This window comes from Lepidochelys kempii, chromosome 1 (assembly GCF_965140285.1).
Source record: "Lepidochelys kempii isolate rLepKem1 chromosome 1, rLepKem1.hap1, whole genome shotgun sequence".
Taxonomy (NCBI): domain Eukaryota; kingdom Metazoa; phylum Chordata; order Testudines; family Cheloniidae; genus Lepidochelys; species Lepidochelys kempii.
This window is the reverse complement of record NC_136380.1, coordinates 172218049-172244285: the sequence shown is the minus strand read 5'-3', so window position 1 is coordinate 172244285 and position 26237 is coordinate 172218049. Positions and strand designations below refer to the sequence as shown.

At 41.8% G+C, this 26237-nt stretch overlaps 1 long non-coding RNA gene across 7 annotated transcripts; it reads left to right on the top strand.

Annotated features, from left to right (window-relative positions):
- Positions 1–3528: 3528 nt before the first annotated feature.
- On the top strand, positions 3529–26237 carry LOC140918546 (uncharacterized). 7 transcript variants are annotated; one of them, XR_012161226.2, is made up of 8 exons: positions 3529–3666; positions 12152–12325; positions 12462–12633; positions 15703–15770; positions 18877–18967; positions 19481–19923; positions 23580–23761; positions 24947–26237. It is a non-coding gene; the product is annotated as an uncharacterized LOC140918546 (long non-coding RNA). The 7 variants fall into 7 exon arrangements; XR_012161234.1 differs by lacking the exon at positions 12462–12633 and having other exon boundaries at positions 19854–19923; XR_012161225.2 differs by lacking the exon at positions 12462–12633.

Here is a 26237-nt window from a genome sequence, read left to right as displayed (position 1 = left end):
GTATGTCATTCAAAATGACAGCAGGAATATGAAATCTGCTATTTTTATATAAGTCTCTCTGGGTTGCCCAAATAGTTTTTGGGGACCTCAGTCCTTTTGTTTAAACTTTCCTCTGTCACAATTCACCAGGCCAGAGATGGGATAGAAAAGAGGTGGCCAGGTGCCTTTGTTTTTCCTTTTTATAACTTGACCCTTTTTTCTGGAAAAATCTGTGCCATGTCATGGGGTCAGGCAATTCCATGACATACGTGCTTTGTCATCAGTTCTTCATATGAAGTGTAAATTTTGCTTGCACATTCTGCATACATGCTGTTTTGAGATGTTTTCAGGTCTGACATGAAGAGATTCTTGTTTACAGTTCTTTTGTTATTCCAGAAGAACTAGCCTTTGGACATTTCTGACCCTCAAAAACATGTTTGAGTTACAAACATATAGAAAACTTTTCATAATTCCACACACAATGTTGATATGCACATTATAACAAGATTATAATACTCAGCAGATTACAACTTTTCCAATGATACCTCACAAGGCATACTTTGTACAAAATGTATCACAATTTTGTAAATATGGTGACCATATTAGTGTAGACCAGGGTTTCCCAAACTTGATTTGTGGCTTGTTCAGGGTAAGCCACTGGCGGGCCTCGAGAAACTTTGTTTACCTGAGCGTCCGCAGGTATGGCCGCTCGCAGGTCCCAGTGGCCACAGTTCGGGAAGCAGCGCAGGCGGGCCACCATTTGCTGCAGCTCCCATTGGCCGGGAAAGGCGAACCGCGGCCACTGGGAGCTGTGAGTGGCTGTACCTGCAGACACTCAGGTAAACAAAATGTCTCGCAGCCCGCGAGGGGCTTACCCTTAACAAGCCACAAACCAAGTTTGGGAACCCCTCGTATAGACAGTTACCTTACACTTTAGATAGTATCACACATCTCATTAAGGAATAGAACTACAGTTGTACATTTTATTCAGCTCAACTGTGGACATATTTACTGTATGCAGCGCTGCTCAGCTTAATTTAACCTGCATCCGGTGTCGTTTATCCCTTAAATTCCAAATGGGTACAAAAAATCCAAAAATTTTAATTCAAACACTTATTCAATGAGGCAGTGTTGACTTTCCACTGAAAACTAAATGGAAACAACACCCCCATGAACTAGTGAGAATTGCGACAAATTGTTTTGGACAGTTACATCCCCTCCTGAAAGCCAACACAGTAGCATGAAAATAAGTGATTTATATTCCTCCTGTTTTTCTTTCAAAGACAATCAAAATGTATTCAGCTGAAATGTATTCTGAAAGCAGAATTTTCTTAAAGCACAATAGCCAAAGCAAAATAGCCAAGGATTTCTCTTACATTAAAACATTCCTGCCAACCCAAAACACAGTGAGCTAAATTTAATAGGCTCAAGCATACAAATGACTAGGCTCTACAGCCTTAACTTAGGTATCAGAATAAGTTAAAAAGCTTTTTCTTGAAAGGAAAATCTTTTGTCTGAATTTAAGAAAACAAAATTAAGGTTTTTAAAACTCTATCGCCAAGGTGTAATTGAGACAGACAGAAAAACAACTAAGGGGCATGAAATGCAATGCAGATCACCATTCAAGAAACTGTGAGGGGGAAAAAAAACACATTAAGCCTGAAATATAATTAAAGGGCTGGGTGAACATTTTGGTAAAAGGATATTAGAAACCATTTCAATCCCATTACAGAAGCAGTAGTGAATGTAGGAGCTTTGTTGTTGTCTGGCCAGCAAAGGTAAATTTGTGAGGATTTCCCATTGATGTGGGCATAAAAAAAACAATTGAATATTACTAACTCACTTATAGTCATTGTGGTCTTTAATTCACTACACTTGAGAAAAGGTCATGGGGAAAGAAGGAGTCAGGAATAAGCAAATGAGAGCAGTATGCAAACATTAAGAAATGTTAGGACACCATAACTATTAAATTGTAGCAACTGAGTAGACTGTGGTTCTTATCCACATGGTATCATTAGCTGTAGATCTGCAAATGTATAACTAATTCCTTCCTAAAAAATAGAATATAATTGTCATGCTAACTGCGCCTCTGTTCCCTTTCTTTTTCTCTGAGTGCGCTCAGCTCAGTGTTTGGCATCTTGCCCTGAGTTGTCTCAGAATGGAATCTCATGATTTTTCCATCATAGACAAGGACCAGTGGAGCAACTACTTATCACCCTGAAGGCCTGACTGGGTTTTAGAAGCTAGTGCACAATGATAGTGACCAACAGCCTTCTTAAAACAAAGTATATTTATTTAATAGTTGGAACAGAGCATTGTATACAGATTTTAAACAGCAAATAGCCTATAGGCATATTGAGTCTCAGCTTATCTTACATTTCACTACAAGCTAAACTAGATAGTTTTTTCTCTTAAATTACAGGAACAGAACAGAACTAATTTATATTCAGCCCAGATCCTCCTGTGGATCCTTCAATTTGGTCAGTAGCAAATTAATGCACAGGTCCACAGGTCATGTGCTCAGGGGCTCCAGCCAATTTGGGGGCCCTGTCAGGAGTGCCAAAACCTCTATAGAATTGGGGGAGGGGCCACTGGCTCTGTAACTGTGGCTCCACCCCATGCTCCTCCTTTTATCCCCAATGCTCCGCCCTCTGGCCAGGCTGGAAGTCAGAACCGGGCTGTGGTAAGAGCCGCCCATGGAACCTGGGCCACTGTGGGGAGCCCTGGACCCTCCACCTACTCTGGGCAGCATGCCCTGGTGGGCGGGGACACGGACCAGGACTTGCTTTTTGGGCCTAGGACAGGTGGAGGGTTGGGGCTCTCCACAGCAGCCCGGGCTTCCTGTGCAGTTCTTACCATGGCCCAGCTCCAGCTTCCAACCTGGCCAGGTGCTGGAAGTCTCATGAGGTGGCTCTCAAGCTCTCAGTTGTAAAAAATATCCCTGGCAGTAGAGTGGGACATAAAATAAACTGGCCACTATGTTTTAGTTACACTGGCATAAATCTACAGTAACAAAGTCAGTCAGTTCCCTCATAATCAAAATTAGCTCTTCATTTTCAGATGCCACCATTGTGACTCATTGGGACTCAGAGTAGCACCCTGTAGCCCCCCTATTCATCAATGGTATATGGTTAAGATATTTCATACAAGGCATTCTTTGCAAGATACCATATGAAAGGTCATGATTTGCTGAAACTCATTGTTCTGTCAAAATATGTATATAGTTATTGTGTATGAAGTTATAAGATTTTGCTCTTTGGTTGTTATTGAAATACGTTGTGAATTTGGGAGTTTTCCACAGTTAGCTCTCTGGTGACAACAAACCCCCAGCCAGGCAGGCACTTAATGACCATTGATAAGCTGGGGAATTGTAAACAAGAGATTTACAATTCTGTAAAACATTTACAATTCTGTTGCACCAGCACCACACAATGTGGATTGCTCAACTCTGTGACTCAGCAAGACCCACCAGGACATGCCTAGGCCAGTATTTTTTTCAGGCACATAAATTCAGGGTATAAAATAAGGGACAGTGGGATCATGAGACCTCCTCTATCCTCCCCCACCGACTCTGAAGGCAACAAGAACACTAGGAAGATAGACTTCAAACTAAGGAGTTTGGTCCCAGGCTGAGAAGGAAACTCAACCTGTGTATTAAACTGTAACAGACCTGCAACATCCAGTGGGGTGAGAAAAGCTGTTTTAGACTAAGCAAGAGTTGAATCAAAGTTTAGGATTTAGAATGCATGTTTACTTTTTATTTTTAAGGTAACTATATCTGATCTTTATGCCTACCACTTATAATCACATAAAGTCTATCCTTCTGAAGTTATTAAACTTATTTTAATGTTTTATCCTTGCCAGTGAGTTTGTCAAAAGTGCTTGGAAAATCAGCTCAGGTTACCAAGACTGGTGCCTGTCCACTTTCCTTTGTCAAAGTGGCAAACTAATGAATAAGCTTGCACTGTTCAAGAGAAGGTCTTCAGCAGTGTAAGATTACACGTTTGGGGTGCAAGGCTGTGGGCTTGGGAATTTACTGGTGTTTCCCTGTGTAGAGTTCATACGTGCCTTGTAGAGTATTCATGCAGCTTAGCTGGGTGTGCTTCTGCCCACTGGTCACTGAGTGATGACAGCCCATGGAAGGGTTTGTTGCTTGTCATTGGCAAAGCATTGTGAGAGACTGCCCAAGATGGAGAGTTAAGGGGGCACAGCAGTCCCACAGTTCTAGGTTATACCCTGGTTGTACCTGTCATAACCATTCATTTGTAAGTTGGAGGAGTTTCCACCCTGGTGCTAATCAGCTATACATATTGTGGATCAGAGTCTCTCATCTGGCTGCTGCTAATAGCTCACCTTAATTTTTCACTCTCGTTATAGTGTGTATGGCAACACCCATTTTTTCATGTTCTCGCTCTGTGTGTGTGTGTGTATGTGTGTATACCTACTGTATTTTCCACTGCATGCATCCAATGAACTGGGTTTTAGCCCACAAAAACTTATGCTCAAATAAATTTGTTAGTATCTAAGGTGCCACAAGTACTCCTTGTTCTTTTTGCTGACACAGACTAGCATGGCTACCCCTCTGAAACAGGACCCGACAATGACCCCAAGATCCTGAGGCTTGTCAACAATCAGTATGCTCATCTGGCTAAATCAAAGCAGCCAAAAAACTACTCTTATGCCTGGTTGCCCATTGTGTACCCATTGTGACAACTGGAAATCACTGATGTTCAGAGGTCCCCTGGCCACAGCCCTTTTCTGCTGTGCTGAGGGCCAGGAGGAAGGCCAGAATTTGTCATCTGTATATAGGCAAATTTATCATTTTTCCTCAGATTTAGTTTTATTGATTATTTAAAAGCATACACCTCAGCCTAAGCTCCTTCTTTGAGCTTGGTATTTCCCTCCATAACCTGCTCTCTGTCCTATACCCTAGTAGTTTCCTCTGCATCTGAGTGTGGCACTTGCGCTTTCACGTCTGTCTTGTAGCCAAGCGAAGCCACCAGTTAGTGGAACTGCTTTTGCATTTTACCAAAAATGTTTTTCACCATTTGTTGACAATGTATTGCCATTCTTCAAACAGCTCTGCAAGCCAGTATGACTCCACAGTTATTCTACTGAACCTTAAGGAAATTTTCAGTCACCTCCTAACAGGATGTCTCCAAAGAGCAGCCTTGCTTCCCTGTGTAGGGTCCCAGAGTTTGCCACCTATTTAAACCAACAAAGAACATGCTCTTTCTCAGAACTGAAAGCAGACTCTATAGTAATAATTCTTTATCTTGCTACTTGTTGTAAAATTATGATCCTGTCTTGGTGGGATTTTCAAAATGAGACTCTGTTTTCATTTCAGTGTTGCTGTTTGATGAGCAAAAAGTACAATAATCTTCTTATTGCCGTATCTTGCTCTTTATTCTCACCTTGCTTTATATAATCATCATTTTTACCTCACTGAATATATTCATGTCTCTTAAGTTTGCAGTCATATAGAAGTTTGCGAGAGCAATCCTGCTTGGTTAGTTTTTTTAAATAATTTAGAGTATAATAATGAAACAGAAGTTAGATAAAATGTGTTTTGTTTTTTATGCTTAAGGAACTGAACTCTCAGCATTTTTAGCTTTCTGCACTAATTATTTTTTAATTCCTATAGTTGGAGATTTGTTCAGCCCTTAGCTTTGACAGATTGATACACCTTGGCCAATAAGTCCGATCCTGGAACACTCCTCTGCAGCTGCTGTCCCAAAGGATGTTTCCTGTCACAGAGGTCCAGAAGAGCAGCATTTTTATAATTGTTGGGTAGAGCTAGAACAGGTTCAGCTTATTGCAGCTCCCACTGGCTGCAGTTCGCCGCTCCAGGCCAATGGGGGCTGCGGGAAACAGCGTGGGCCTAGTGATGTGCTGGCCGCCACTTCCTGCAGCCCCCATTGGCCTGGAGCAGTGAACCGCGTCCAGTCGGAGCTGTCATCGGCCGAACCTGCGGACACTGCAGGTAAACAAACCGCCTCAGCCTGCCAGTGGATTTCCCTGATGGGCCGCATGCCAAAGGTTGTGGATTCCCTGAGCTAGAATAAGCAGAAGAAATACCTATTTCACACTGGTTTTCCAGCAGCCATCGTTGCCTACCACCTTGTTAGAATTTGGTTTACTGATTTTGATCAAATGCCCTTTGAAGTCAAAAGGAAACCTTCCCGTTGCCGTCACTGGGGTTTGTTTCAGGCCTTTGCTCAGTGATTATACTTTCCCTTTCTATTTGCTCCCATAACCCAATGGATATTTCCCAAAGATATTTCCAGTAAATGAAATTGGCACATTACTGGAACTAGAAAAATGAAGGTTAACTTGATTCCTATAATAGTTCCTAAACACCCCACATGAGAACAAACAGGTCTGGGCCCTCTGTCTAGCTCAACCCAGCTGCTCTGGGTCTCCTTTGGTGCCTGGCCCTGGGACTCCACTTCTTAATGGAGTTCCCTAGGACAGAGAGGACTGTGCAGGAACAACACTATATCTGTCTGCATTAAATTTCTTTCTGTGCTTAGCCTGGTTCCAGGCAGTGACTAGTGTTGGTTAAATGACAGAGGAAAGTATTTGTGACTTTTAAACAAATATCCAGTCCCCATTCCACCCTAACAGAGTCATTGAAATTTGAAAGTTTGCAAAATTTTGGCCAATTATATAGACAACAAGGAATTTCCTCTTGCCACGCTCTTGGCCAGATCATTCCTCCCCTGACCCACCCACTCTCTGTTTATTTGCAGGTCCACATTCTCTGCAGGAAACCCTGCACTGAATGTGGCTGCAATACTCCCTCCCCTCCATTTAGACTCTCTGTGCACTGATTGCAAGTGTACTATGTGGGCCTCACAATAATAATGAAAACCTAGTGTTGGTGGTAATAATGCTAAAATCTAGGAACCATGTGACAGTGTGCATTACCCAGTCATGAAAAAGCAGTGGCATAGGAATGAAGTGGAGTGAGAGATGGATTATTATGAGTGAAACATCTAGCTGAAAAGGAATGAGGCCTATAATCCTGATTCAGCAGGATACTTAAGCACATGCCTAACTCTAAGCACTTGTGTAGTCCCTTTGAAGTCAATGGCACTGTACTCAAATGCTTAAAGTGATGTGCAGGCTTGTTGTGTAGGGGCCTAAATGGCCTTCCAGGTCTCAAACTTTTATGAGATTTTATATGTTGAGATGTTCCAAAGAGGATGGAGCTAGACCAGAGGTGGGCATACTATGGCCTGAGGGCCACATCTGATCTGCAGGACCCTCCTGCCCAGCCCCTGAGCTTCTGGCCCGGGAGGATCACCGCCGCCCCCACCCTCTCCCCTGCTGTTCCCCCTCCCCTGCAGCCTCACCTCACTGCACCTCGGGTGCAATGCTGCAGGCCATGGGGCTGTGAGCTCCTAGGGCAGCGCAGCTGCAGAGCCTGGCCTGACCCGGTGCTCTGTGCTGTGCAGCATCGTGGCTGTAGCGGCACCAGCCACCGGTGCTCCAGGCAGCACGGTAAGGGAGTGGGGTGGGGGGGGTTGGATAGAGGGCAGTGGAGTTTGAGGGGGTGGTCAGGGTCTGGGGGTGTGAATAGGGGTCAGGGCGGTCAGATGGTGGGAAACAGGGAGAATGGAGGCAGAAGTCCTGGAGGGGCAGTCAGGAAGAAGAGGGGGTTGGATGGGGCAGCGGGGGGCAGTTGGGGCAGAGGTTCTGGGGGCAGTCAGGGGACAGGGAGAAGAGGTGGTTGGATGAGGCAGGGATCTTGGGGCGGCTGTCGGGACAGAGAATGGTGGTGTTGGATGGGATAGGAGTCCTGGGGGGACCGTCAGGGCGTGAGAAGTGGGGGGGTTGGATAGGGGTCAGGGGCCGGGCCACGCCTGGCTGTTTGGGGAGGCACAGCCTCCTGTAACCGGCTCTCCATACGATTTTGGAAATCCGATGTAGCCCTCAGGCCAAAAAGTTTGCCTGCCCCTGATCTAGACTGTTTTCAGTGGTGGCAGATGACAGAACAAGGAGCAATGGTCTCAAGTTGCAGTGGCGGGAGGTCTAAGTTGGATATTCGGAAATGCTATTTCATTAGGAGGGTGGTGAAGCACTGGAATGGGTTACCTAGGGAGGTGGTGGAATCTTCTTCCTTAGAGGATTTTAAGGTCCAGTTTAACAAACCTCTGGCTGGGATGATTTAGTGGGTATTGGTCCTGCTTTGAGGAGGGAATTGGACTAGATGACCTCCTGAGGTCTCTTCCAACCCTAATAATCTATGATTCTATATGTATGGTACTTTGTAAAAAGGGGAAGCAAATGTCTCTTTAGAGAGCTCCTTGAATATTTCTATTCTAAAGTTAAGAATATAAGATGCTAATGAATTTGCAATCAAGTATCAAGTGCAATGTCTCTGGAAATGTCAATTATTTATATTTCTCACTTAAAGTGTGGAAATTCTGGTGTTACTACTAATTACTACAACAATTCTGCTGCCAGTAAGGATGCTTAGCTGTATTACAGCAAATGAGTATTATACTTTCATTTGGTGTGACAGGGATATAGAACAACTTTAGTTTCTCATTAATTTAGAAATATTTTGTTCCCAAGGTCCCAATCCTTTACCCATTGAACCTGACAGAAGTCTAGCCACTGGCTTCAATGGGGCCCTTAATTTGCAAAGTATTTCTTGTCAATTTACATTCTTTATTGTCTCTTCCTTCCCCTCAATCATGGTAGCCATGTCATCTTAACATACACATTTCTACTAAGGATATATTTACATGACCAAGGTTTACAGGGTAGAACAGTAATCATGTCTGCTAAATAAAAATCATAGATCAGTCAGGAGAAGACCTGTTGGGTTATCTAGTTCATGCCGTTGAAGCAGTACAGGATTTTTCTGTATCAATATTATGAAGATAGGGATCACATCCTAATTTCTTCTATGTATTGGAGTGTCAAGATACGGGGGTTTAGTTCACGCCCCTCTTTAATGTTGTTTGGCCTTAGTTTTAATATTTGGCAGATTGATTTGACTTGGTAAAGAAATATTGTCAAATAGTTAAAATGCAATATAACCCAGCTGACATTCTCTCAAAAAGGAAGGATGGTCATGTGGATAAATCACTCAGATCTGGGTTCAGTGAAATCTGTGACACATAGTAAACAGTTCCAAAGTCTTGAGTCTTACCTGTGCAACTAAACCCCAAATCAGGCAAGTTTCACATGGATTCAGCTTTCACAGTGAATATTTCATACAGTTCCAGGTGTAAAGCTTTTACCCTGCTTAGTCCATTGTGTATTACATATAAAGTTCACCCTATTGCAGAGGATTCAGCCTTATAGAATCATAGACTTTAAGATCATTATGATCGTCTAGTGTAACCTCCTGCACAACGCAGACCACAGAATCTCATTCACCAACTCCTGTAACAAACCCCTAATTTATTTCTCAGCTATTGAAGTCCTCAAATCGTGGTTTAAAGACTTCAAGGTGCAGAAAATCCTCGAGCAAGTGACACTGCAGAGGAAGGTGAAAAACCCCCAGGGCCTCTTCCAATCTGCCCTGGAGGAAAATTCCTTCCTGACCCCAAATATGGCGATCAGCTAAACCCTGAGTATGTGGGAAAGACTCACCAGCCAGACACCCAGGAAAGAATTCTCTGTAGTAACTCAGATCCCACCCCATCTAACATCCTATCACAGGCCATTGGGCATATCTACCACTAGTAGTCAAAGATCAATTAATTGCCAAAATTAGGCTATCCCACCATATCATCTCCTCCATAAACTTATCAAGCTTTGTCCTGAAGCCAAATATGTCTTTTGCCCCCACTGCTTCCCTTGGAAGGCTGTTCCAAAACTTCACTTCTCTGATGGTTAGAAACTTTCATCTAATTTCAATTCTAAATTTCCTGATGGCCAGTTTATATCCATTTGTTCTTGTGTCCACATTGGTATTGAGCTTAAATAATTCTTCTCCCTCTCTGGTATTTATCCCTCTGATATATTTATAGATAGCAGTCATATCTCCTCTCAGCCTTCTTTTGGTTAGGCTAAACAAGCCAAGCTCCTTGAGTCTCCTTTCATAAGACAGGTTTTCCATTCCTCGGATCATCCTAGTAGCCCTTCTCTGTGTCTGTTCCAGTTTGAATTCATCCTTCTTAAACATGGGAGACCAGAACTGCACACAATATTCCAGATGAGGTCTCACCAGTGCCTTGTATAACGGTACTAACACCTCCTTATCTCTACTGGAAATACCTCGCCTGATGCATCCCAAGACTGCATTAGCTTTTTTCATGGCCATATCACATTGGCAGCTCATAGTCATTCTGTGATCAACCAATACTTATGCAGCATGTTACAATAGATATGCAGGGTGAAACCATGAACAGTCACTATGCAATCAAAGCTATGATCCTGCAAGGTGGATCCTCAAGACTGCACTACGCCCCACTGAAATCAGTGGGGTTTCAAATGAGTGTGGGGATCTTCCCTGCACAATAGCTTGTGGGATGACTTATAATCATTTTCTTAAATCTGTTAAAAGTCCCCATAACAGAACAAGTACCGGTACTAAAATACTCTTCTATAACCTTTTCTTAGACTCGGTCAATAACTTATTGCAATATTTCACATGACACTGCTTAAAATGGCATTATGCAAAAACTTCACCTAAATCTAGTATGTACATTTCAGTTGCATAAAATAATTAATTCTTTTAAAACTGCCATAAAATATGCATAATAAATGACAAATGAATAATTTATCCAGTGTAAGAGAGAAAGGAAGGAAGACATTAAAATATTACCCACAGATACTTTTTTACCTCTGTCAAGTTATTACTAAACCACTAGAGTTTTGTTCTACAGTATGTGTATTCAGGGCACAGCAGTCAAACAAAATGTGTTTTTTCAGGTGTGTGCTCCTGACACAGAATAATGACTGAGCAAATATTTCCATGAAGGACCTTTTAGAGATGCAATTTCTATATACATTGCTGTTTTAAATTACCATCAATTTCAATAATTCGTATTAAGGGGTAGTTTATTGAAATTTGTAAATCAAACACACACTATTTCTGTGGAGAAATGTTAGTCAATGTACATTTGCTTTTTTACTTATTTCCATACTATGTCCTTTGAACTTATAAATATTATTAGATTTTAAAGTATGTAAAGTGCATATTTTTGGATAAGTATTATCCAGGTTAAAAATAGTTTGGTGTAATTCATCCTGAAACTTTCAATTTTTGGTGGTCAGATCTTGATTCACAATAATAAGGATCACCTAACATTTGTAGTAATACTGGTAAAATAGGAATCTAGGAACCATATGTGTGTGTGTGTGTGTGTGTGTGTTACCCAGCCATGAATATCAAATAATACTAAATAACAGTCTTGCTAACGCCAAGCATTCAAAAACCATGAGTCAGCCCCATCCAAAATAATGAGATTGGGTTAAAAAGCATAAAATAATATTTTTAAAATTAATTGTAGGTTCTTGGTATGTGACTTCTGGCTTTTTTGAGGCTTTAGGGTTCACGTTTGCAAGATTTCCTTTGCAATTCTGAGGGCTAGAAATGTCCTTTGTATGAGAGAGAGAGAGATCTGAGATTCTTACATAATCACATGATCTCAGGAGCTGGAGCTTTAAGAAAGCCCCCAAATATCATGAGACTCTTAATAAGAGTTGGCAACTCTGTAACATATTATACTATTGTGTGCATCGCTTTTCTGAATCAGAAATAATATCTCCGTTTATGCTTAATTCTCCTTCCCTTGATTGTCAGTATCATGCACTATTTCCCTAAAAAGCCATCTGGCAGGCACTTGGCAAGAAGCACATTAGTAATAGTTCTGAATTCTATTAACACCACCACCCCCTGTTGATAGAACCTTCTATCTTTCTCACTTAAGGCACATGGAACATTATGTGAATAATCCTTACTCATGGAGCAGATTAATAGATCATCTAGTCTGACCTCCTGCATAAAACAGGCCATAGAGCCTCACCCAGTAATCCCTGCAGAGGAATGATTGGGAGCACTCACTTGAGTAATAACTACTTGTGCAGTTGAGACTATTTTTGCAGGACTGGACATGAAATAAGATGCACTGGCCTTTTGGAGATCAAAAGGGAGGCTTCAAGAGCCGGAAACACCAGACTTATTTTAATGACCACATGCACACAGGGAGAAGGGAAGAAAGAAGCCAGCAGCAGGGGGTAATGGAGCAGAGGTACATTCTTCTCTGTGCTTGGATTGTTAGCCTGGGGCCCACTCAAGGAGGACTGGTGGCCCTATTCTCCTATTGCAAGGAGCTTTCCTCAGAGGATAAGGGCTGGGAAGTGAGGCTGATCTGACTGGGTGAGTATTCCACTATTTCTTCTCCTCCCTCACTCAACCCCTACTTTATGTTTATTCTGAGGTTGAGTAAAAATCAGATTACACCTGGAAAAAAGCTTTTTAATCTTTGTGACCTTTACCCCTTCCCCATTTGCAGGACAAATATGTGCTATAAATAAGGCTACGATTTAATCATGGGTATTTTTAGTAAAAGTCATGGACAAGTCACTGGCAATAAACAAAAAATCAGGATTCTTTTATGCTGATTGCCAGTTTGTTTTGCCCCTAAGCCTTCTGAGGAAGACTCAGGAAGTTTGATAACAGCAAAGGTAAGGTTCATCCCTCTCACTCTTTCACAAAGCTCACTTTTCCCTTTCCTTTTCTTCTTTCTTCTCTCTTTCCTCCCACCCCCGGTGCATCCTGGGAATTGTAGTTCCTGGACTCAAAGCTACCTAGGAACTAATTTACAAACCAAAACTGGAGTAACTATTTGCACCTCGCTATATACAATGTTTAGATTGAAAAATGAATTGACAACTTGTGTATCCACAAATGTGATAAATTATTGTTTGCTGCTGGCAGTAGGAGCAATTCAAACCAATAGTTCAGCATTATGACAATTGCTTCAGGCTTCTATACAGCTCATATATAATAGAGGAACTGCCTACAGGGAAGATTATAAGGGAAATTTGAGAAAAAAAACATTTTAATTTTGTTAGCTCAGCAGTGTTTGTAATTATCAACATAGCCTATTATTTACTTAGGGGTAAATTGTACGTATGGGACCTTTATCTTGTACTGTAATTACACTATGAAGAAACAGTGCAGTTGTTAGGGGTGATTTCACATCGATGGATAGTTAAGTGTCATTAAAATTATCCTGGAATATATTTATTTACAAATAAATATTCCCAATCTTTCTTTTAGGAGAGTATTACCGAGTGACCTTTAGAAACAGATGACAAACAGGAAGTTGCTATACTAGAGCAATAATAATAATATTTATAAAGAACTGTCTTGCCAAGGCATCTTGGGAGCTATATTGGTAAAGATATTTTTAGAATGACCACTGTTGTGCCCTTTATTTAGTATTACCTTTCATTCTCTTTCACAATTTTATTTTTATTTTGGAGGGCATCTAAATCCTCTCCCCACCCCATTTTGTTCCATCTGTTTACATTTTAAGAAGGTTAATTTTAGTTGTGTTTGCTATACCATTGTTTAATTGTAGTTTATTTTTAGGGAAGAGCAAAATGTTAAAATCTCAGAGCATGCCATTTACTTTCATTGAACCATCTATTTCTGGCATGGCGGAGTGGATTTGAAATCCTCGTAGTGACATGAGCTATGCCATGGCTGAATCATGGTTTTCTATGCACAAGAAATAAAAAAGTATATATTTACTTCAAGCATTAATTTGGGCAGGAAGTGTGTGAAATGTAGTCACTTAATCCAGTTGCATCAATTATTCTTTTTAAAAATACATCATGGTTACATACCTGTAAAAGTTACAGTAACTCTTTGAAAATTTTTCTTTAATTAGCACTTTCTCTCTCTCTCACACACACACACTCTCTCTCTCTCCCCCCCCACACAATATTTTGGTAATAGTTCACTATTACCCCCCGCAAAATCCAAACAAAACTGAAAAAAAATCTAATAACATTAACTTGGTTCAAAGTGCAATTGGCCGTTTATTTCCTGTCATTTTCAGTACTCTATTCCCTTCCAATGGACCCAGGGTGGTCCCTTTACACACATCAGCTGGATGATCCTTTTCAGCCTTCTAGATCTTGAGGGGTAGAAAGATGACCCGCTCATTACATTTAGGGGGGTCACTGATTAGGATGGCCACCCTCCTCTTCCATACCATATCCCTTCTCAGTATATTCACAGGAGTGGTGACCTATAATCCTTTATTCTATGACCAAAATTTTCCAGGTTGTGATAATAGGGCAGGGGTGGCCAACCTGAGCCTGAGAAGGAGCCAGAATTTACCAACGTACAGGGGGAGGAGTTGGAGCAGAGTGGTTTGGAGTTGGAGCAGAGAGCAGCTTGAAGGAGTTAAAGTAGAGGAGAAATGCCGTGGCTGGCTAGAAGACCAAGACCCGAGGTAAAGAGACATCCAGCTTGTGCAGAGTGAGGGCAGGAAGCCCCACAAGCTGAAGAGCAGGAGAGGGAAGTAGCCCAGGGGAAGGAAGCACTAGTTCAAGTGGTTTGCCACTATCCCTAGGGCCCCTGGGCTGGGACCTGGAGTAGAGGGCGGGCCCAGGTCCTTCCCTCTCCACTACCCTTCTCTGGGTTACTAGTGGGACAGTAGATACCCTAGTTCAGGGGCAGGAAATTGCACCCTGAACTCCCCACACAAGAAGAGGAAGTGTGGGACCCATCAAAATCGTGCCAGCAATTTGCCACAGTACCCAGCCACGTTCAGCTATGGGAACCTATTTTCTCAAGAGTGCCAGTACAATGTATTTATATAGAGTCAAATTCTGAGATGTTTACTTGTTTTTTCACTCATGCCTTATTCAGCCAAAACGCCCATTGACTCCAAGCACAATTTTGAATTGGTAAGAACATCAGAAGATGTTAGCCTATAACAACTATTTAAAGATTCAGAAGTTTAATGCCAAGCTGTGCTGTCACAGCATGGGACGGCCCTTTTAAGGGTTAACCTGGGCCAGTGCAACCCACCTCCATGTTCTGTCCCTTTAAAAACCAGGTATTTTGGGAATTGTAGTCCCTGCAGGGTCATGCAACTCCAGGATGGAAGTGAGGCCTGCTGGGGAATATAAAGAGGCTGGCTGTGGCTCAAAATAGTGAGAAATACAGGAAAAAGGTATGAAAGCAGATGTTGCAACTTGTTGGCAACAATCTGAAGGGGCTGAGAGTCTGAACAGAGACCAGTTTGAGTCTGTGTGGACTGGGAGCTGAGACTAGAACCCACAAAAGAGTATGGTGGAGAATGTAGGGAAGAGGCTAGGGAGACGGTCCTAAAGAGAGTCAGACATAGAAAGAAGCAAAGAAGTAGGCAAGTTTGGAGACTGAGAGTTGACAGCTGCCTATAGTACAGGGCCCTAAGCATGGACCCTGGTGTAGAGGGAATGTCTGGGATCCCCTATGGCACTCCTTGGTGTTGCTGTGTTTAAAAAAAAAAAGCATACAAAGGGAAGGATTTGGAAAGGAAGCAGTTGCCTGAGGATGAAATATTGTTATACCCTGGAAAGGGTAGAAGTCAGACAGACCCTAATGGAAGGAAATGGCAAGAAATAGTTTTTGGTTTGAAGGGTGTGTGTGTATATGCTATTTATTTTGACTCTGGGAGTTTGTTTGCCCTAAATGGGAGCAATATTGATTTGGCTGTAATGCCAAACTTCACCGAATTGCTTGCAATACAGAAACAACTGGAAAGTGGAGCTCGGAGAGAAGGGACACGGAGACACAGCTGTAACTGACTGTTGAGCAGGTAAGCCACACGGCATACATATAATGTCAGAATTAGCCACAGTATGTGTCATAGCAGCTAGTACATATCTATCACCTCTGCTGTGTTAGTTTAAAAAACAACAAAACAATAAAAATAAAATATTCTGTTACTTCAGGATATTCTAGTCTATAGAAGATATTAATTACCTATAGGGTGAATTGGAACCACCCACTATAATATTTCCTCTAAGACATAAACAACTATACTAGTTTTGTCAATTCACTTTTGTTCATTGCTTCTCAGATAGTTTCATTATATCTATAACCTTTAGCACTTTTTTGCTGTTCAAGCAATATTTCAAAGTATGTTCAGACAGAACAGAATGTTGCATATCTTTGCCCTCAGCTGTGTTAGTGACAGGAAAACTGTCCTTAAGACTGAAGCTCTGCACAGGTCAATTTGTACCATATTTAGGCTTTTATTTTCTCTACTGTGCCTTTCAAAGTGAACTCCAGCTACTGAAGACTCTGATTAACCTAGAATCTGGATTCAGGGTATTAAATGCCAGTGCTGCATGGTCAGTAATAAATGTGTTTAAAAAAAAATCTTGCTGAGAGGTCTCACTTTCTCATATATCTGTAAGGCATTCTGATTCAAAGGAAAAATAATTTATTCTTGTTGACAAAAGTAGAGGTGTGAAAAGTAATGACTTAATAATTTTCCTTGTGATGTGAAAGTACAACACCCCTAAAGCAGTGTATTACAATATGTAAGGTTTCAGAGTAACAGCCGTGTTAGTCTGTATTCGCAAAAAGAAAAGGAGTACTTGTGGCACCTTAGAGACTAACCAATTTATTTGAGCGTGAGCTTTCATGAGCTACAGCTCACTTCATCGGATGCATTTATTCATCGGATGAAGTGAGCTGTACCTCACGAAAGCTCATGCTCAAATAAATTGGTTAGTCTCTAAGGTGCCACAAGTACTCCTTTTCTTTTTACAATATGTAAGCTATTGGTATCAACTAGCTCTCCCTGCCATCTATTTATGAAATGGGGGGAAGGATCTCAAGAGCAGACCATATTTGCATTGTCACACCTACTTTTTCCTAGATAATCAACAGACATACATGCTTTGCCAAAGTGATAAATTTTGGCTGTTTGGGGCTAAAATACCCTTAAGTCTTGGATGCAGGGATAATGAAATGTTGTTATCTTTCCTGTATAACTAAAGGGTGGCAGAACTGTACTTATTCTGAACTAATTGAGGTGGTTACCCTAAATGCACAAGGAACCTAATTCTGCTCCCAAAGCAGTCAATGGCAATGTTTCCAGCAATGTTAACCATTAGGCCCATATTGAAGAAATGTAATAACACATCTATAGTTCTGGTAGGAAACTTTTCATTAAAATTGTTTTTTTTTTTGGTGCAAAATTGGATTTTTCAGTAACCACAATTTTTCACAAAATCTGTCTGGTTTCTATGGGAAAAAAAATTCTCTTCATTGAAAAAGTGAAAAGGTTTTGATTAAAAAACTATTTTAAAAATACATTGTTGAAATACTCCATGAGGGAAAAAAAACTTATTTTCTGCTCTCTAATAGTTACATTATAAATCCCCAAATAATTTGGAATCCTACTGATTGTTCAGCAAGCAAGACTTGAGGGATTGAGGATATATTTGTCCAATCTGGGGGAGTCTCATGAAATTCAGGATTATTGGCAAAGCTAAATTACTCTTCATTAAAATTATTTGAAGGTTTTGGGGTTCCAGAGTTGGCTGGGACATAGAACAATTGTAGGGATGTGGTAGTATCTCACTTATCATAGGCAATAACATTTGAAATATGACTTGTGTCTAAGGCCCATAAATATAACAACTAAGTGGCCAGATTTTCAAATGTGCTTTAGCGCTCCCTGATTCTACACTGTTGCTAGAATCTTCAGTGCCCAGCCCCAGTATAACTTACAGATGCTCCTGAAGAGCAGGTCAGACTTAAACTATTGGCATAAGGTCCCTCAGGGACCTTTAATGCCAGTAGAGACTTGGGCATAGAGGAGCTGTTCTCTGCCATCTTCCCTTTCCATTTCTCCTTGCCTCCAGAATGCTTCAGACATGAGTCCTCCCATTCTCTGCAGTGGTGGTAGTGATCATGGTGGGGAAACTGGTGTCTGGGGATTTGTCTCCACCAGCTTTACACCAGTGCAAAGTTCATTAACATGAAGGAAATTTACTTCTGCCCAGCTACAGCCAGAAGACAGCCACTTCATGCTGTCTCAGTAGCTGAGTAGAGCAAAGGGCCAAAACAGACTACTGAATCCAACCCAGTATTCTTTATGAACAAAACATTAGTAACTTCATTTTTGTTAAAGATTTGGTTGATCATATGTAATATCCCTGCAATCACATCCCAGTACCCTTTCCCACAATGAGTAAATCGATTACACATGGAGTAAAGTTCTACTTGGTGTGAGTAAACCGGGCTGAATCTAACCCTCTGTTTGCTAATGTATTTTAGTTTTAATAACTTCAGAAAGTTATAGGTAAAACTGATGTCCAACTGCACTTGGAGAGAATCATAATGCATAGGACTACAGAGTATATGGCACATTCTACCCTGCTTTCTCTGAAATATCTCCATGTTAACACAGGATAGAGGCCTAAAACAGCAGTGGATCAAAAGTGGTTATTTCAGTTTTCACTGATGGATGGTGTAGTCATTAAAGAAAAAATGAACTAATGTCTGAATCCATCATACATGAAATAAAATATAAATAATTAAATCAGCTGCAGTAGGAGTGTCTGCTTTACTCTTGCTATCTGAATGTGTCAAACTGCATGATCAAGAGAGGCAATTACATGAAAAACAAGTCAAGAATTTTGTAAACATATAAAATACATAGCTCTCCAGTTTAAGCACTGCTTGCTTTCTGTTTGTCAAGCACAGTTGGTGACTGAGGACACAGCGCTCATTTCTCCCGTTCTTATAATCATCATATATTTCATAAAAGGAAAATCTAAAAGATGCCGGCAGCTGCAACATTAAAGCCTGCTGTTGCTTGTATTCTTGTTCATCACCCTTGTATTCCTGGTGACTAATCTGGCTGCAGAAAATCACTATGAAAACTTTCTCTTTATGTTTTAAAGAAAAGACAGTTCACATGAATATACAAAACAGAGCAAAGCTGCACAGAGAGTATCCACTGAATACACTGATGATCGGTACCTTAGACTGAAGGTAGGTAGAAAAGATGATAAAGGAAACTTGTAGAACAGATCAAATAAGGGTGGGGTGGGACATGTAAGAATTTCCCAACTAGTGACTGATAGGTGGAAAAGATAGAATGTACTATGAATAATTGCAGAGTTGTATTTGACCAGCTGTAGAACTGATCAAATAGGGTGACATTCATCCCTGTGCAGAGATGCAGCACAAGGCCCATGCACCACTTCAGTCCCACTAGAGCTTTTAAAATAGGACTTAAGCGGAGCCTAGGGCCTAGTCTTGTGGTTGCCACAGGAATGGATTTTATCCCTCATTCAGGAACATATTCATGGACTACATTCTTTGTTCCTAGATGTGTACATTTCCCTTTAGCCTTATTAAAAACACATTGTTTGCTTGCACCCAGTTTACCGAATGATCCAGATCGCTATGTGTCAGTGACTTGCACTATTTACCACACCCCTTTCCCCCCAGTTTTATGTTCTCTACAAACTTTATCAGTGATTAGTTTATGTTTTCTTCCAGGTCATTGAGAAAAAGTATTAAGTGTAGGACCAAGGACTGATATCTGCAGGACCACATAAGAAACTCACCCACTGAATTATGATTCCACTTCTAAAATGTAGGACGTTGCTCCTGATATTCCAAAATATCAGGGAGAATCCTGGAACCTGGTTTGCTATTTTTTTCCCTTCTGATACCTCTCCATAGCCTCCTACCATTTGTTTGGCTTGTTATGGGTTAATTACTGAAGGAAACCTGAGGCAGCATTTCCTAATGGTTAGAGCAGAAAGGGGCATAGCAATCAAGAGACCTGACTTCTGTTCCCCACTTTTCCATGGATTTTAATATGACATTGGATGAATCAATAACATATGTCTTTGTTTCCCTCGACCAGATCCCCAGCTGGCATAATTCTGTGTAGCTCCTTTGGCTTCCACGGAGCAATGCAGATTTACACCAGATGTGTAAGTAGTACTAGTCTACTTTTCCCCTCAGGATGCACAGATCACCTATTGAAAGCAATCGAACTTCTGTATATAAAGGGAGAACAGAATAGTTTTGAATTGGTGAGACTAATTTATAATCTACAATGTTATGTTCAGCAGGTATACACAGTGATTTAAAAGATTATCAGAAAAGTTAACATAGCAACGCATCCCCAGTTTTGTTCAGTAATTCAGTAGAGTGGAGTTCTTGCATTCAGTGTTGCCCAATTGTTGTAATTCAGCAGACACATTGAGTCTGCGCTCTATCCTTGAACTGCTTCTCATTCTTCTAATAATATTTAGAAGACCATTGAATCATGTTGAGTCTCTTTTTCTGTCCATTATACTCTCTAACAAGGAATGACCTCTGAGAAAATTAATAATCTCAAAACTTATGTTAAATAAGAAAGCGGGCTTTGAAACTTTTGATTTTTTTTAATCTTTGATCTTCATTGTTTTGTGCTGGCCACTGTGCTTTTCTCCACAGTTCAGTGAGCCTGTAAAGCAGGGGTCTCAAACTCAATTTACCTTAGGGCCAATGCCAGTCCTCAAATCCTCCCAGTGGGAAACACATGCGGCCTAGAACCCACCCACCCCCCAAACTCTGCCCCCCACCTGCCTGAGGCTCTGGGAGGGAGTTTGGGTGGGGGAGGAGGTCTGGAGTGCAGGCTCTGGAATGGAGTTTGGGTGCTGGGTGCAAGCTCTGAGCTGGGGGTGCAGGATGAGGGGGAGGAGGGAGGGGTGCAGGCTCTGGGAGGGAGTTCGGGGGCAGGAGGGGGTGTGTGAGAAGGGGGAGGGGATGCAGGCTCTGGGAGGGGGTTGGGGGGTGTGGCGCTTACCTGGGGCTCCAAGTCAGGATGGGACGGGGATTGTTAGGGGGCTTATTTCTTCACCCACTTACTTCCCTGGTCCTTCTCGCATGAACAGAGAGCAACAATACCCGAAGTCCAAAGGTGCAAACAATTCAATGTTTATTGAGGTGAACTTCCAGCAAGCATGATTCCAGTTTCCTTCCTTAGTGTCCCCCTTCCCAGCTCTGACACTACAGAGCCTTACCTATGTCCCAGTTCCCATTCCCCCCTTAGCAAAACATGATTCCAATTTCCCCATCCCCATTCCCTGTTCCCATTTCTCCCCGTTACATGTCCTGATTGACTGCAGACAATATAGTAAAACTTGAGCTCTGCTTAACCAATCATTTTACTGAAATTTAACTAAGCAATCCTAACATATTGTAACAAGATTATTTAACCAATTATATCCCACCACCTTAATTAGTTTACACCCAGCAACATTAATTATACAGCAGACAGAAACAATCACAGAGCCAGACAGAGATTAGACAGACAAACAATAGGGAATGGGGACTACAATGATAGAACAACACAGAAATGAGGATTTCACATCCCAGCTATCAATAAGTGAGTTCTTGCCAGACAGGGTGCTATCAAACTAAGTTTTCCTTTTACATCTTCTAGGCACTTCCCTTTCTCTGGAGGCAATAGGCATTATCAGGACAGGATTGTATTCCTAGCAGCCCAATAGCACCTTCTTTCAATGTGACTAGTTTGGAATGTGAGGATGTGACCGTTCGCTTCCCAGCTTATGGCTGCCTCTGCTGCTCAGCCAAAGGCCTTAGCCTAAGCACAGGGCCTCAGACTGTCACAGCAAGAGAAGGCCCTTACACCGGCAGACAGTGATTTTGATTCTTTTTTTTATACCTCTATAACTAGCTAAGTGATAAGAATACACCTAAATTCTTAGAGAATAGGCCTTTACAGACAGGCCTGAATCCCTATATCCTAACAGGGGGCCTCTGTGCGCTGCTGCCCCCAAGCACTGCACCCACAGCTTCCCATTGGCCACAGGGGTGCTTGGTGTGGTGGCAGCATGTGGAGGCACAGCCCTGTCCCGGGGCTGCAGTTGCTGGACCCCCGCGGGCCACATTGGGGAGGTTTGTGGGCCGGGACTTTGAGACCCCTGCTGTAAAGTGTGTGTGCAGTGGAGGGGCAGGAAAATCAAAATACGAACTATTGAAAAGGCTGAAGTAATAAAGCACCTTTCACAGATTGCAACATTTAAAATGTTGATATTTTATTTTAGTGACCAAAATTTCAAAGGGAAAAGAAAATGGCACAACACAGATTCATTTCTTTGAAGAAAAGATTACAATAAGCATGTAATGTGGTGAAAACTTGACCTATTCTTACTGCAATCTTAAATTTGTAATCTCATGGTTCTAAGACTTTTCAGAGTGTGATATATAAAGTAGCCCCAGGCAGAAAGAACTCGAAATTGAGTTTACTACAATATGTTCACAGATAATATAGCCATTATAGCCTTTCAGCATTTAGGGCCATATATTAGCCTCTCCTTTTGTGCCACGAAGGGTACAGAAGAAAAAGAAAGGGTAATGAGAAAGATTAAAGGAAAAAATGAGATGACAGACACTGAAAGGAGGGGAAAAACAATACAAGATATACAGTAGAAAAAAATAGAATGAGGGAGTAGCATAGCAAGAAGGATGAGAAAATGAACAAGCGGGCTAGTAAGATGTCTGTTATAATATGTTGGCATTTAAAAGAATTAATTATGTAAAGTCTCTTGCATACAGTAAATTCTTGTGAATATGTAAATTTCTCAGCCTCTGGTGGATGTCATCCTTTTCTCTGGTTGCTGCTGTCGCTACAAGTGTTAACTTTATCTCTAAAATTTAATATGACTCTTTCCTCCTCCCCATACTATTGCACAATTTTTTTTTTTCCCCAAGGGAGGATACTCTTTGGAGTGTTCTTCTGGGGAAAAATCCCAGTCCGCACTGAGCTGACTAGAGTAACCCCAGCATGTGTGTACAAGGAGAGGAGGGGCAAGGCACTTTAATTAAAATTACTAAGTGAATAAGTTTAAAAGATTCATGTTTAAATTTTTTCTTGAACTGGAAGTTTGAGGTCCACTACTTTAGGTCATCTCATTAGACTTAGTTTCCTTAAGTGACTTTGAATCCCATTTGTTTCTCTTTGCATCTGCAGTTTCCGTGAGCTTTGCTTTCTTTTGTTTAACTTGTCTTACCCATTTTTGCAGATTTATTAGACCCAAACTGTTCTCTCATACTTCATCTCACAGTAGCTTCTGAGTTGTCACTTCCTTTCCCCTAGCATTCTGGAATTTCACTGCTTCCTTTCTCCTCAGCAATTTCCATCTACTCAACTTTCTCTTCTTTTTTTTAACTCATGTGGCATATGCAATATTTCGAGTTTGAGCTGCTGTTGAGTTGAGGGTGGTTTTGCTCTGCTTTCCTTGTTTTTAGTTTAGAACAAGTCCATAAACTAGTGGATTTCACTTACATGCTGATGTTTTGCCCAAGGGAGAGACTGAGGAGAAAATGCTCTCTCAGAGTTATTTTTCTCCCTTCTGGAGGAGTGATTAGCCAATACTTGACCAGCACAGCTGTTTTTATAAACTCCAGCCTTTTTGTTGCTGTAGTAAACATAATTTACAGTGTTCAGTTTTCAAGGCATTTTACCCTATTTTGATGCCCTTTGCCTGTCTTTTATTATGCAGTTTAAGGTTATCTGGAGACGTTAATTCTTAAATGACTGACCAGAACAGAGACCTTTTTTTTTTTTTACCAATAGGTTAATAAAGGAGATTCACTTCAAAAGGAGATTCCCAGTGTGTGTTATCAGTCAGTATACTTATGTCACCATTTTCTACAAGATTTGTCTAAAACTATCTCAAAGAGGGAGTGTGGTCCAGTGATTACAGCAAGGGAATGGAGCTCTTCTCAGCCTTGCCCTCACTTGTTGTGTGACTATGGGTAAGTCACTTACACTCTATGCCTCGTTTTCTCTATCTCTAAAAGGAGGATATTGTTCTGCTTTCTGAAGACCTTGAAGCTCCTCTAATGAAAAGTGCTGTGTAGCATACTGATTCCGCATGTGACTTAATCATGTGACTATTTTTAAGCATGGGAATAAATGACTTTGATAGGACGACTTTTGTGTTAGTATCTTGCTCAACTGAGGTCTGAAGCACACAGCATTATTTTTACTGAACTTCAACTACTATATATTTCTTAAATTACATGATGACAAGCCATCAGTGCATTAACAGTAGAATTGGTTGGGAATTTTTCAATTACACTTTTTTGTGGGAGGGGAGGGCAGAAAATGCCAATTTATTGAAACTGAAATGTTTCAATAGAAATGTATTGGTTTGCACAAAACTTTCTCTCTCAACCAGTGAAATGTTCCCTGTGAAAGAGTACCCTACCCTAGAATAGCCAATAGCTCAATGTTTCGGGCACTCACCTGGGATGTGGGAGACCTACATTCAAGTCCCTGCTCTCCCTGATTCAGAGCAGGGTCTTGAATGTAGTTCACCCCAAACCCAGGTGAGTGTTCTGGCCATATAATCATTTTCTCTGGCTCTGTGAACATTTAAGTATTTCTACAAAGTGGAACAGAGAGAAGGATTGCCTAGGGATTAAGGTATTCACTTGGGACTTTGGAGAGTCAGGCTCAAGTCCCTGTTCTACCTGATTCATTCTAAGGGTATGCCTAAACTATAAATTTAGGTAAATTTTATTTAAGTCAACACTGACTCCCCGATTTAAGCAAATCAATTCTGCATGTCCGCACTATACACATTATGTCAGCGGAGTGCATCCTCACTAGCAGGGCTTGCATCGACTCAGAGCGCTGCTCTGTGGGTAGCTATCCCACAGTGCATGGAACTGAGTGGAATGATGAGTTGGGCTTGCAATGCCTCATGGGACCAAAACATTTGTGCAGGTGGTTATGGGAACATGGGATTAGCCTCCTATGATGCACCTCCCTCACTCACTTCCTGAAGTCAATGGCAAACAAACCAAGCCTTTTTCATGCCTTTTTTTCTAAGCCTGGGTTACCTGCGCAGATGCCATAGCACGGTAAGCATGGTCCCCACTTAGCAGTACACTGTTGTTGTGAGCATTACAAACACCTCACGTCTTATCCTACAGTATTTGCTTAGCCGAACCACACAGAGCAATGTGATGCCATCGCAAACAGTCCTTCTGGAAGCCATGGAGCGGAGCAATTCGCAGATGCTGGCGACTGTTGTGCATCACCTTGACATAGTGGAGCACCGCTTCTGGGCCCGGGAAACAAGCACTGAATCGTGGGACCATATTGTTATGCATCTGTGGGTTGACGAGCCGTGGCTGCAGAACTTTCAAATGTGCAAGGCCACTTTCATGGAACTGTGCAAAGGGCTTTCCCCAGCTCTGAAGCACAGCAATACTAAAAGGAGAGTTTCTCTGACAGTTGAGAAGTGAGTGGCAATAGCTCTGTGGAAGCTTGCAGTGCCAGACAGCTGCTGTGGGGAATCAGTTTGGAGTGGGTAAATCTACCGTGGGATCTGCTGTGATCCAAGTTGCCAGGACAATCAAAAGACTTCTGCTAAGAAGGGTAGTGACTCTGGGAAACACTCAGGTCAAAGTGGATGGCTTTGCCGTGATGGGGTTCCGTATCTGTGGTGGGACGATAGACGGAACTCATATCCCTATCTTAGCACCAGACCACCTTGCTAAAGAGTACATAAATTGAAAGGGGTACTTATCAATGGTGTTGTAAGTACTGGTGGATCACAGGGGCTGTTTCACCAACACCAACATAGGATGGTCAGGAAAAGATGCATGATGCGCACAGCTTTAGGAATCCGGTCTTTTCAGAAATCTGCAAGCAGGAACTTTCTTTCCAGACTGCAAAATAACCATTGGTGATGTTGAAATGCCAATCGTGATCCTGGGACACCCAGCCTACTCCTTGCTCCCCTGGCTTATGAAGCCATACACAGGCAGCCTGGACAGCAGTAAGGAGCAGTTAAACCATAGGGTGAGCAAGTGAAGAATAGTGACGGAATGTGCCTTTGGACATTTAGAAGCCCACTGGCATAGTTTGCTTATTAGAGTACACCCCAGTGAAAGCTATATTCCCACTGTTGGTGCTGTGTGCTCCATAATATCTGTGAAACAAAGGGAAAAATGTGTCTGGCAGGCTGGGGGTTGGAGGCAGATCACCTGGCAGACAATTTTTGAGCAGTCAGACACCAGGGCAATGGGAAGGGCAGAGTGAGGCATGCCGCATCTTCGTGAGACTTTGAAAAGTAGTCTCATCAATGACCCACAGTAATGTGACATTTGTGTGTGTTGTTCCTTATTGAGCTGTTCCCTTCATTGCGTGTACTCCCCTGTAAACTCTACCCCCGCTAACCGCTGTGTCCTCAATGAATAAAGAGCCTTTTCTTCTCAA